The sequence below is a fragment of the Dipodomys merriami genome, unplaced genomic scaffold (assembly GCF_024711535.1).
Source record: "Dipodomys merriami isolate MVZ:Mamm:240054 unplaced genomic scaffold, mDipMer1.0.p SCAF_176, whole genome shotgun sequence".
Taxonomy (NCBI): Eukaryota; Metazoa; Chordata; class Mammalia; order Rodentia; family Heteromyidae; genus Dipodomys; species Dipodomys merriami.
The window spans coordinates 2,547,294-2,558,824 of NW_027203115.1; the positions used below are offsets into that span (position 1 = coordinate 2,547,294).

An 11,531-nucleotide genomic window follows, 5' to 3' on the forward strand; every position below is an offset into this window, starting at 1 on the left:
TAATAGGTAGAATAAGTATTAATGGACAGACTGACTGAGTTGTTTATCCTACCTGAATGTGGTTACTAGCTACAGTTTCTAGTGGTGCATGCCCTGAGTGATTGACTGTTTGTGCCCCACCTCTAACTCACGTCACAGCCTTGATCCCCAGTGGGACCTTTGGGAGGTAATTGGCTTTAGATATTCTGGTTATGGTGGAGTACCCATAATGGATTGTGCCCTCAAAAGAAGAAATGATAAAAAAAAAAAAGAAGAAATGATAGCACTTTGCACCGATTAAGGACACAGCAGGAAGGCAGTTGTCTGTGTTAGGTTTTTAAAGAGATAGCCGAGTAAGAACAGCACCAGCACTCACGTGGTATTCAGGTAAGGGGTAGGTTTATTCAGTAGACCTGCTGGGACCAGGCAAGGTTGGCACTCCACGTGGCTGGGAAAGGCCTGGGAATGAGAGAGAGCTGGGAAAGAGAGGAAAGAGCTAGAAAAGAGCAGAGAGAACAGAGAGAGAGCAGAGAGAGCTAGAAAAGAGCAGAGAGAGAGCAGAGAGGAACAGAGAGAGCAAGTCTGGGCCTGGGCTAGCCCTTATTTAGGGTATGGGCGGAGAAAGGTGTGGCCAAATCAAATTCAGATGTGACCTCAGCGGATGCAGATGTGACCTCTTCCAGGTGTCCCAGTTGCCTAGGTAACGCAGGTACTGGGTGGATACTTTGCTGCGAGGAGAGTGGAGTCTGCTAGCCATCCAGGAGCGGACCTTACAGTCTGCAAATCAGAAAGAAGATACCACATTTGCCTGCATTTTGGTCTTAGACTTCTCTACCTCCAGGCTGTAAGATGAAAATGTTTTTAAAACAATCTATCTGCAGCCCAAACTGACCAAGATACCTTGGTTCATAATTATTAACAGGACCGAGGAACCTCAACTATTCCTCCTTTTTAACTCTGGTCCTTTGAAAGAATAATTGTATTTCCTGTAACACTTTGTGTTAGTTTTTTCTATTGTTGCTGTAAAAAATGACCACAAATTCAACAGCACATATGTTTTCTTACATTTTGGAGATAAAAAGCCTAAAATAGGTACAGTGGTCCATATGCGTAAATCTAGCTACTCGGGAAGCTAAGATTGGGAGGATCACAACCTGAGACCATTCTAGATGCTAGGTAGATAGGTAAGTAGGTGGATACAAGAGAGAGAGAGAGATTCTCCTCCCGTTTTAAGAGTTTTAATTGGGGTTGGGAAGGTGGCTCAGTGGTAGAGTGCTTACCTTACATGCATGAGGCCCTGGGTTTGATTCTTCAGCACCACACAAGCAGAAAAAGCCGGAAGTGGGGCTGGGCTGACTCTCAAGTGGTAGAGCGCTAGCCTTCAGCTGAAGAGCTGAGGGACAGCGCCCAGGCCCAGCGTTCAGGCCCCACGACCGACCAAAAAAATTTTTTTAATTTATCTGCATAGTCCTTTTTTCTATGTAAGGAGACATGTATAGATTTTGGATATTGGGATATGGACAGTTTGGAAGGAGGGCTTTATTCTGCCTATCACACATTGGTTTAGCTATGTATACACATGGTCTAATTTCATGGTTAGGTTGGTAAAAAATATTCCTGTTTTACAGAGGACAAAATGGAAGGTCAGGATGGTGAAGTGAGTGACTGTCCTTTGGCTTTATTATTCATGACCAGAGAGACAGCACTTGAACACTAGAATTCTGAACTCATTTGTGTGCCATAGTGTTCTATCTGGATACTTATGTTTTAAATTGTTTCCATGCATTTCAGTAAGTGGCATTTGTTGATATTTATGTTCTTTAAGCCAATATTCTGAGAAGTTTATGTGCTGACTTGAAATAGGGAAATATCAAAATCAATGTAAAACTAGTCTTCGTGTGAATGCGGGGAAGACATTTCAAGCATATGTAGTTCTCTTACTTCATAAGCATGTGCTTGTAAGGTCCAGTACAGAGGCTACTTTGGCTTAATGTTTTGTCTACTGACAAATGCTTAATTGATGTCACTCATATCACAAACATTGTGCTTTCTGAGCAGATTACTTATCATTCAGAATCCCTTGACCTTGGATCATTTAAAAACTTTCAAGGTGACCTCAGGGTCCTGCTTCCATGTTAGCTTTCCACCCTCCTTGCTCCCATTTTTACCTACTAGATTCATGTCATCTGAGCCAGAGTGGGGGGAAAGCAATAAAGCAGTATACTTCACCTTAGTAGAGCCTATGCACTATTTTGGGAGCATAGAGTTCATGATCCTTCTTCTTTGTGCTTTGTGTACAGAGAGTCTCCAGGAAATTCCTTTGGACCTTTGAGTCAGTACCTTGTAGCTCTATAGGGTCTTTGCATTTTTTTCTCAGTGATCATCTTAGTTGTAGGTGACAGAAAAGCAAGGCTGAAGCATGGGGGCCTTTTTGCTTCCGCATAGTTCCCTTTGATAGGTTGATCGCTGCCCTGCTGTTGAGCTTTGAAAGCAACTCCAGACTACTCTTTTTTTGGCTTCTTCTTCTTCTTCTTTTTTAGATGCCATTTCAGGCCACAGTTGTGTCCTACAGGACTGTGTCATCTGAGTTCTTGCCTCTACTTCAGTGTTGGAGGTACAACTGTGCAGAGGTTGCTCTGATGTAGAAGAGGCCAGTCTAGATCCAAGCACAAAGCCAAACCTGCAGTGTTGCTGTGTGCCAGGGCCCAAGCTTGAGCTGATAGTTTCTGTGAAATTAATATTGCAGCATGTGCTCTGCAACCTGGGATTGTATATAGTGGGAGCTGTGGACCTCCAGAGACATAAAGGCCGGCATTAATCTTTGACATTAATCTTTGTTTAGTTGTAACATACAGGCCAATCGTTTTATTCCATAAGAGCAGTTGCTTGAATATGAGTGCAGTTGTCCAATTGCTAGTGAATCAGATACTATGCTTAACATAATCTAATAAAGTATTCAAGCATATTCTTTTTCATCAGTGAAAAATTCCAATCAGCTAGTGGGAACTCACAAATGAACTAGTAGTTCTATGTAGTTGTCTTTGTCCCTTTTCTTTTCTAATGCTCCTTTGTTCCTCCAAACTGACATACACACCTGCATGTGTGCGCATGCGTGCACAATATAAAAAAAAGGTCTACATAAAGATTAGGTTTTTTAACTATATTAATAAAGATCCAAGGACTTGGAATACATTTTATATACAGTGGAGAAGCAAGTGTACTGCAGGGCAATTCCTAAGCCAATCCTGTTTCTTTGGGGAATTCTCTTGGGGGGAACCTGCTACGAATGAGGCTCAACCTGCAAGGTGGGTATTCTGCTCCAGCATTTGCCCCACCCTCCCAACTGGGAGAAATGATACTGCTTTCTATTGTAATGAAGAAACAGTCTACAGATATTACAGATCTGATAACTGCATTTTTTGCTCAGAGACCAGTTTTTATTGTTGCCTTGGGTACTTTGTTTTAATTTTTTGAGATGAGCTAGCCATTGGCCCTACTCTTTGCTGCTGATTTTATATGGCATACGCTGGGGAATTGAGCTCATTCTTAAGAGGATTCTCAGACATGGCCCAGACACCAGCACTTGTGAGTTGTGAGTTATGGGGTCCAAAGAGCATAGGTGTGTGGTATGTTGGGGACTGACGTGGGAGGTGGGACGGTCAGGTGAGAGAAGAATGTGGTATCCAGCTGAATAACTGAGCACTTCTGGCCACGCATGTCTATCCTGATTGCCTATCTGTAGGTAATCCCTAATGGCTAAGAACTAGAAGAAATTCTGGCTGGAGATTTGCATACAGTCTTTCTCCTTTAACAGATGTTCTATTCTTTAAATAAGATACCTCCAAAACGCAAGTCAACTGTTCCCCCTGAAGACTTTACAACATACTTTTTGGTGGTAGTTGGAAACCCCTAAACCTGCCTGATCATGGTAGCCAGGTGACAAGGAACTATAAATCAACATTGGGAACTTGATTGACACACTTCCACCTTCTTTTCTAAAATTTTTTAAATTATCTTTAAGTGGTTGCACAAAGAAGTTCCCATTCTACAAAACAGTATATGAGTACAAAGTGTCTGACAACATTGTCACCCATTGTTCCTAACCCACCCCTTCTCTCACTTTTCTTTTCTTCTTCTTCTTTTTTAATCATTTCCATCTTCTTAAACCTGCTTAGGCTCATGCCATCAGATCATCCTGCCCTTGTCCCTACCTCTCATTCTCTCCCTCCTAAGGAACCCCTTGTCCCTGGAAGAAATGGGTTAGAATGTCAAAACGAAAATTACCAATGAGTTGCTTGAGCTCCTGCTGCTGACAGATGCTTTTCTTGTTCTTCACACTGCTGGAATGCTGGACTTGCAGCCTGGACTTGCCATGCAGCAGGGCAGGTTTGAGTAATGGGACTCTTCAGTGCACATGAAGGGTGTATTCCTTCCCTTTGTTCCCAGCTGAAGCAGCTCCCATCGAGCCTGTTCTGGTTTACAGCAAATAAACAGGAATAACTTTATTGGGCATGTGATTGAGTCTGCTCAAGTATGTGTTTTTCTTTTTTTTTTTTTTGGGTCCGGTCGTGGGGCCTGAATTCTGGGCCTGGGTGCTATCCCTCAGCTCTTCAGCTCAAGGCTAGCACTCTACCACTTGAGCCATAGCGCCACTTCTGGCTTTTTTCTTTTTGCTTATGTGGTGCTGAGGAATTGAACCCAGGGCCTCTGGCATGCAAGGCAAGCACTCTACCACTGAGCCACCTTCCCAGCCCCAAGTATGTGTTTTTCATATATTCATTGGTTCTAAGCCATACGCATCTTAGAATTTAACAGCTCAAAAATCTGGATGCAAATGGGCACTGGTGGCTCATACCTGTAATCCTAACTACTCAGGAGGCTGTGATCTTGAGGATCATGGTTTGAAGCCAGCCTAGGCAGGAAAAGTCCATGTGCCTTCTTATCTCCAATTAATTAGCCACTAAAAAAGCCAGAAATGGGACTGTGGCTCAAGTTGTAGAGCACCAAGATTGAGCACAAAAGCTCAGGGACCTTGCCCAGGCCCTGGACTGGCACACAAACTAACACAAAATAGGATGTGCTGCACACAATCACATCTTAAAGTTATTATTAGTAGGTATTTCCCTCCTTTCTCTAAGGTTCATAATGAAGGTTCATAATGGTGCTTCTTACAAGTGATGGCATTTTAGAGTCCAGAGATAGTTTTTCACTTTTTATGTGAAGATACTGGAAATTTCCCTGAATAAACAGATTTACCATCAAGGCTCACTGATTCAAGCAGTATTGATGCAGCCAGTAAGAGGGTCACCCCACATTTTATATGACCGTACCCATTTGTGAATTCATCTTTGGGCTTTAAAGCATTTCTAGGCTAGACAGAGCACTACACAGATACTACTCTACTACATAACATGTGCAAGTCTACTAGAATGACAATACTTTTTTTGTTTTGTTTTTCTGACTCCAGGATTGGCTCCTGGAGTCAGGATCGATTCTTTCAGACCAGGCAGTACAGGATCCACAAACAGCAAAAATAGGTCGGGGGTGGAATCTAGTTTGTTTATAGAGAATGGAGATTGCTCCTGAAAGATTCTGCATAGTAGATAAAAATTTGGAATCCCAACCCCCAAAGGAAGAAAATAACTAAACACAGTATGTTAGATTATCAATATGGAACACAGACATTAAAAATGTGAATTATTGTTGCTCCAAGGAAGTATGTATACTGAAAAAGCAGAACACTGAAGCAGATGAAATTTTGAGATGATAGTGGCTAGAACACATGTCTATCTCTTTGATTCCCAATGCCAACTATTTACTTCTTTTTTTTTTTCTTTTTGGGTCCGGTCCTGGGGCCTGAACTCTGGGCCTGGGCGCTGTCCCTCAGCTCTTCAGCTCAAGGCTAGCGCTCTACCACTTGAGCCACAGCGCTACTTCCGGCTTTTTTCTTTTTGCTTATGTGGTGCTGAGGAATCAAACCCAGGGCTCAGGCATGCAAGGCAAGCGCTCTACCACGGAGCCACCTTCCCAGCCCTATTTACTTCTTTTGAGTTAAGCAGAGGACAGGCAGGCAGGCAGGGCCCAGAGAGAGTTACTCCAGAGCCAGGTAGGTGCTGGTGGCTGATGCCTATAATTCTACCTACTCAAGAGGCTGAGGTCTGAGGGTTGCAATTCAAAGCTAGCCCAGGCAGGAAAGTCTGAGACTTATCTCCAATTAAGCAGTAAAGAGCTGGAAGTGGAGCTTTGATTCAAGTAGTAGCCTTGAATGAAAAAGCTAAGGGATAGCACTCAGGCCCCAGGATCAATGTGTGTGTGTACGCATGCTTGCACACACGCACACACACACACACAGAATGCTAAGAGAAGCTATGGAGAAGAGATACTTGAAATATAAGGAGCTGGGGTACCAGAGGAAGAAAAAGTTAGAGGGAAGGTATCAGACAAAGATAGTCTAGGACTAGGTTATAATGTAGTAATAACACCCCAAAGCTCAAGAGCTTAACTCAGTGCATTTTCCCCATGTTACAGGGGTGACTGCCTACTCTTGACAGTTGTCACTCAGGAATCCAAACTAACAAAAGCTTTTTCTCACCACTTGCTTCCCTAATCACTTGCAGCATTGCAAGTGTAGCCTGGTGACTCACAGCACTGGCTTCTGCTCACATTTAATTGGCTAAAAGCAAATCCCAAATCCATCCTTAACTTCAAAGAGCAAGCAAGCACAGTTGTACTATATACTAGTAGAAGAAAAGCTAGAAATAATTGGTAACAATCATGACAGCATTAGGAGAAATATCAAAACATAAAATGTCTCTAAAGAGGAAGAAGACCTGAGTCTGCATACTGAAAGGTAAAAGTCATCTCTAAGCATATCCTGGTGATATTTCTGAACATTTAGAATGAAGAGAAATATCAGGTTCTCGTGCCAAACAAGTAAATCATTTACAAAGAAAAATAAATCACATTGAACCCAGTTTTCCTATATGTTACCCCAAGAATCTAGAAGATGGTGAAATTTCATCTATGGTCCCCTAAGGATAAAAGAAATGCAAAAAGCAAGGCATCTATATGGCTTTGAGTAGAAGAAAGGTACTTCAGTGTATGTAAGGATTCGAAGTGTGATCTCTCTGACAACTGTTTTTACATTAGCTAGCACCTACTTTCTGCCCACGTCTTCACAACAAGCTCACATCTTGACACAGTCCAGTGTTTCATTAAGAAAATTTCCAGTATTCGCAAAAGTCAAGAGAGTTTGTGTGTTTCAACTCAGCTATCTTTAAAAGCTTCAGCAGTTCAATATTTGTTTCCAGGTTGTTTTTTCTTGGTGAGGATGTTCAGTGAAGCCTCTCTTCTGAAGTTTTTGTTTGATGAATATCACATAGACATGCATATATATAATCTAAACAATCGCCTAGATATAGAACATTTTCATCACCTTAGGAAGTTCTCACGTCACCTCCTTAGTCAATTTGTGCTTCCGATCCCAGCTCCTAGAGACTCTTTTCTGATTTTTCCTACAGTCTATTTGTTTTGCCTTTCCAAGGACTTCCTCTAATTGGAATCCTGCAGTGTGTTCTTTGTGTCCATTTGGTATGCATTTAATGTTCATCCATGTTGCACATGTCCCTAGCTCATTGCCTTTTACTGCTGATTGATTTTATATTCTATGAATGTACCAGTTTCTTTGTCCACCCTGTTAATGGACATTTGGGCTGTTGCCAATTTTTGCTTGCTATAAATAAAGCCATGATAAACAGTCTCGTAAATGTCTACTTGTAAACATGTGTTTTCATTGAAGGGGGTGGCGATAAATATATAGATGAGAAATTGCTTCGGTCATAGGCTAGGTATGATGGTTTTATATGGAACTAACTTGACCTTCTCCCAAATTATGTGAGTTACTTTACAGTTCTGCACTCTCACCAACCCTTGATATTGCCAGTCTTTCACATGTTATTGTTTGGTGTTTTAATGTATAAAGATATTAGTCAGAATTCTTAAAGAAACAAACTCCCGACTAAGATATGACTCAAGTGGTAGATCACCAGCTGGGAGAGAAAAAGCGTAGTGAAGACCATGAGAGGCACCTGAGTTCAAGCCAGAGTACCACCACAAAGAAAAAGAAAAGAAACAAAACTCCATGCATGTATATAAATGTGTTGTAGTTGATTGTAAGGAATTAACACACGTGATTATGGAGGCTGAGAAATCCCACAATGTGTGATAGGAAAGCCAGCGAAATATTAACCACAGTCCGAGTGAAAGCCTGATTAGGATTGATAATAGCATTTTTCTTATTTCAAGGGTAGGAGAAGTCTAGTCTCGGAGTTCAAGCACCAGAGGAAGAATGAAATCTCACTTAGCCTACCTACTTTGGGGAGGGCAGTGTGCTTTGTATGGAATACTAATCCTGGTGGTAATTTTTCTGGAAACACCCTTACAGACACACCCAGAAAAGTATTTAACCAAATAACCTATGATTCCTATCACCCAGTCATAGAACTGCAGGGGCCTTGTCCAAAAAAGAGGTTTTAAAGAAGTTAAAAACCAGAGCTCCTAGACTTTAACCTGGTCCAGAATATTCTCCAGGAGACACTGACTCATACCTTAGATTAGCAGTTGGTAAATTGTATATTGATTTTTAGTTGAGAGAGTCAGATAAGGTAGACAGAATATACCCGTGTCTTTGTGAGTGAAGACTATGATACCTGCAGCACAGAAATGTCGGACTCTGTTAACTCTTAAGACTATTTATAATAAATTCCATGTAGTAAATTCATTGAGTCAACTGGGAACTGACTGGTAGGGATGGAACCACGGTGGTGCTCACCAGACTCCTGGCTACATCACTTTTCTCCCCCTAGACTGGAGGCCCCACCTAGGTGGGAGGTTCCCTTTACCTGGTTACTTCTTTTGATTCCTCCACCTTTAGGTGATCCCAGAGACAGCAGAACTGGGGCAGCCGTTAAAATAGCGCACATTAGCATTGGGAGGGAGGGAAAGGGAGAGCCAGGAGAGAAACTGGAGCAACAGGAAGCTTGTACATGGTCCTGCCCAGGAAATCAGGTCTTAAAGGAGAAGTCTTGCAGTTTTAGCAATTGAGGCATGCATCTGTCCCCAGAGTATGAAAACTCTTAACTTACATTGATAAATGGTGTAGTGGATTGGGAGGGTTCTTATAACTCGATTGCCCCCACCTTCCTGACCTTGTGAGTGGTCCTCTTTGACCTGGACCTGAAAGGTGTCACTGGTAGTGGGTGCAGGCTTGTCTTGTCTTCTCTGGTCTCTGGTGGGCGGCTGAATAACAAAGGATTCTCCACTTAAGCAAGGTTCTTATTAGAAGCCAGGAAGCAGCTAGGCTCTGGCTGTAGAAACAGCTGTACCAACAACAAGAGAAGGGACTGAGGAAAATCCCAAGAGCACAGGTGACTGCTCCCCCTACCTGTGGGTATGTGGGGCAGAATCTGGCCTCAGATGCAGTTGGGGAGAGTCTTGAGAAATCCACCTGTGGCTCTCTCTGGAAAGAAAATCATGCTTCTCTTACCTACTCTGCTCAAGTACTGCTGAGGCCTCTGAGGAAATCATGTGGTCAGGATGATTCTGCAGACCTTTGGTTTATCTTGTTTGCAGAGCTGACTTTTATTTGGTTCAAACTTCTTTCCAAACTGGAAATAAAATTCCCTAGAAATGTTAACCTTCAGGCAGTTCATAAATATCATAGTATTTATAATTCCTTAGGGCTTTTGATGCTCAATAGAGACTGAACAATTTCAAGAAAAGATGGGGACAGTAGAGTAATAGAATCCTTCCTGATCATCGGAAGACCTTTCAGGAAAGGTGGGGGCATCTTACCTCTTGCTCTTTATTTTCCATTTAAAGGTCATTGGCAAACTCAGCACCTTATAACTAGTGCTGTAGAACTCTTGTTGCTTGCTTAAGTTGAAGAAAACTATCCTTTGTTTCCTATGGCATTATCTAGAAACATGGGTTCTGTGGAAGAAATGCTGGGACAAGATAAAAGTTTTGAAATGAGTTTTGTATATGTGTGTGTATGTGTGTACATGAGTGTGCATATGCCAGTCCTGGGGTTTGAACTTAGCCTGGGCACTGTCTCTTTGCTTTTTGCTTAAGACTAGCACCCTTCCACTTGAGCCACAGCTCTACTTCAAGTGTTATTTGACGGTTAATTGGAGGTAAGAGTTTCATGGACTTTCTTGCCTGGGCTAGCTTTGAACCTGGATGTTCAGGACTCTGCCTCCTAAACAGCTTGGATAACAGGCATGAACCAGCAAATATATGTTTTTGGTTGTTTCTTGTTTTTGTCGGTCATGGGCCTGAACTCTGAGCCTGGGTACTGTCCCTCAGCTCTTCAGCTCAAGGCTAGTGCTCTACCATTTGAGCTACAATGCCACTTTCTGCTTTTACTGCTTATGTGGTGCTAAGGAATTGAACCCAGGGCGTCATGCATGAAAGGTAAGCACTCTACCACTGAGCCACCTTCCCAGCCCCAAATATATGTATTTTTAAAAGACCTGTATGTGTGATCTTTTTGCCATGTGCTTCCAGTGCTTGTCAGCTGGTAGCACATGGTTCAGGTTCCCTGATGTCCTGTGCTATCTCTGGCTCCCTTAGCTGCCTTAACTTAAACAACTTACCTGAGCTTTTGAGGGCTTAGTGTCTTTATAATGCTTATGATAATTCCTACCTTGTATTTATATTGTGATCATTGAGAAGGTGTGTAAACACAGTGGCTGCCCATACAAATGAGTCCGTAAATGCAAACTATCTTTTATTATCATTGGCAAGAGGAATGCTTGCCATGCTTCTAGCCATGCAGTTAGTCATGCACCATGTTCAAAGAAACAGCATGGATTCCAGCAACTATGGCTGCTGGCTACCCCCAACACAATTTGCATGGCCTGAGACTGATGTGCTCATGCTCACAGTCCTATCAGTGTATCCCCCTAATCTTTTGTCCACTTAAGTCCTTCCTGTACCCCTTGTGTTCCTTCCTCCCCGGTGACTACTCCCAAACTCGATGAGTATGCTACCACTTTATTCAGTTCCCTTCATTTCAAGAGTGCTTTCAGCAGGCACCGGTAGCTCATGCCTGTAATCCTAGCTACTCAGGAGGCTGAGATCTGAGGATCATGGTTCAAAGCCAGCCTGGTCTAGAAAGTCCATAAGACTCTTACCTCCAATTAACCACCAGAAAACTGGAAGTGGTGCTGTAGCTCAAATGGTAGAGCACTAGCCTTGAGCTGAAGAGCTGAGGAATAGCACCCAGGCCCAGAGTTCAATCCCCACGACCGACCAGGAAAAAAGTGCTTTCATGTTTCTTATCTCATGTAACCTTTGCAAGAAAGAGTAAGGTTAATTCTCCCTCTTCCTCCCCGCTCCCATTTCAAGTGAGGAACCTGTGGTGCAGGGGTGGGTAACATCCTGCCATCATCTTGCCATTTCTCATTCACTTAATAAATGGCCCCTGAATTATTTTGTGTGAGATTTTACAAAGGAGTGCAAAACAAAGGCAACCAGAGTCACTGACCCTA

At 42.6% G+C, this 11,531-nt stretch overlaps 1 long non-coding RNA gene across 1 annotated transcript; it reads right to left on the minus strand.

The window, feature by feature from the left end:
• Positions 1–372: 372 nt before the first annotated feature.
• Positions 373–8,978, minus strand: LOC138829714 (uncharacterized). The gene is made up of 3 exons (XR_011372704.1): positions 8,880–8,978; positions 4,264–4,451; positions 373–756 (listed from the first exon to the last, which is right to left on the minus strand). It is a non-coding gene; the product is annotated as an uncharacterized lncRNA (long non-coding RNA).
• Positions 8,979–11,531: the final 2,553 nt, after the last annotated feature.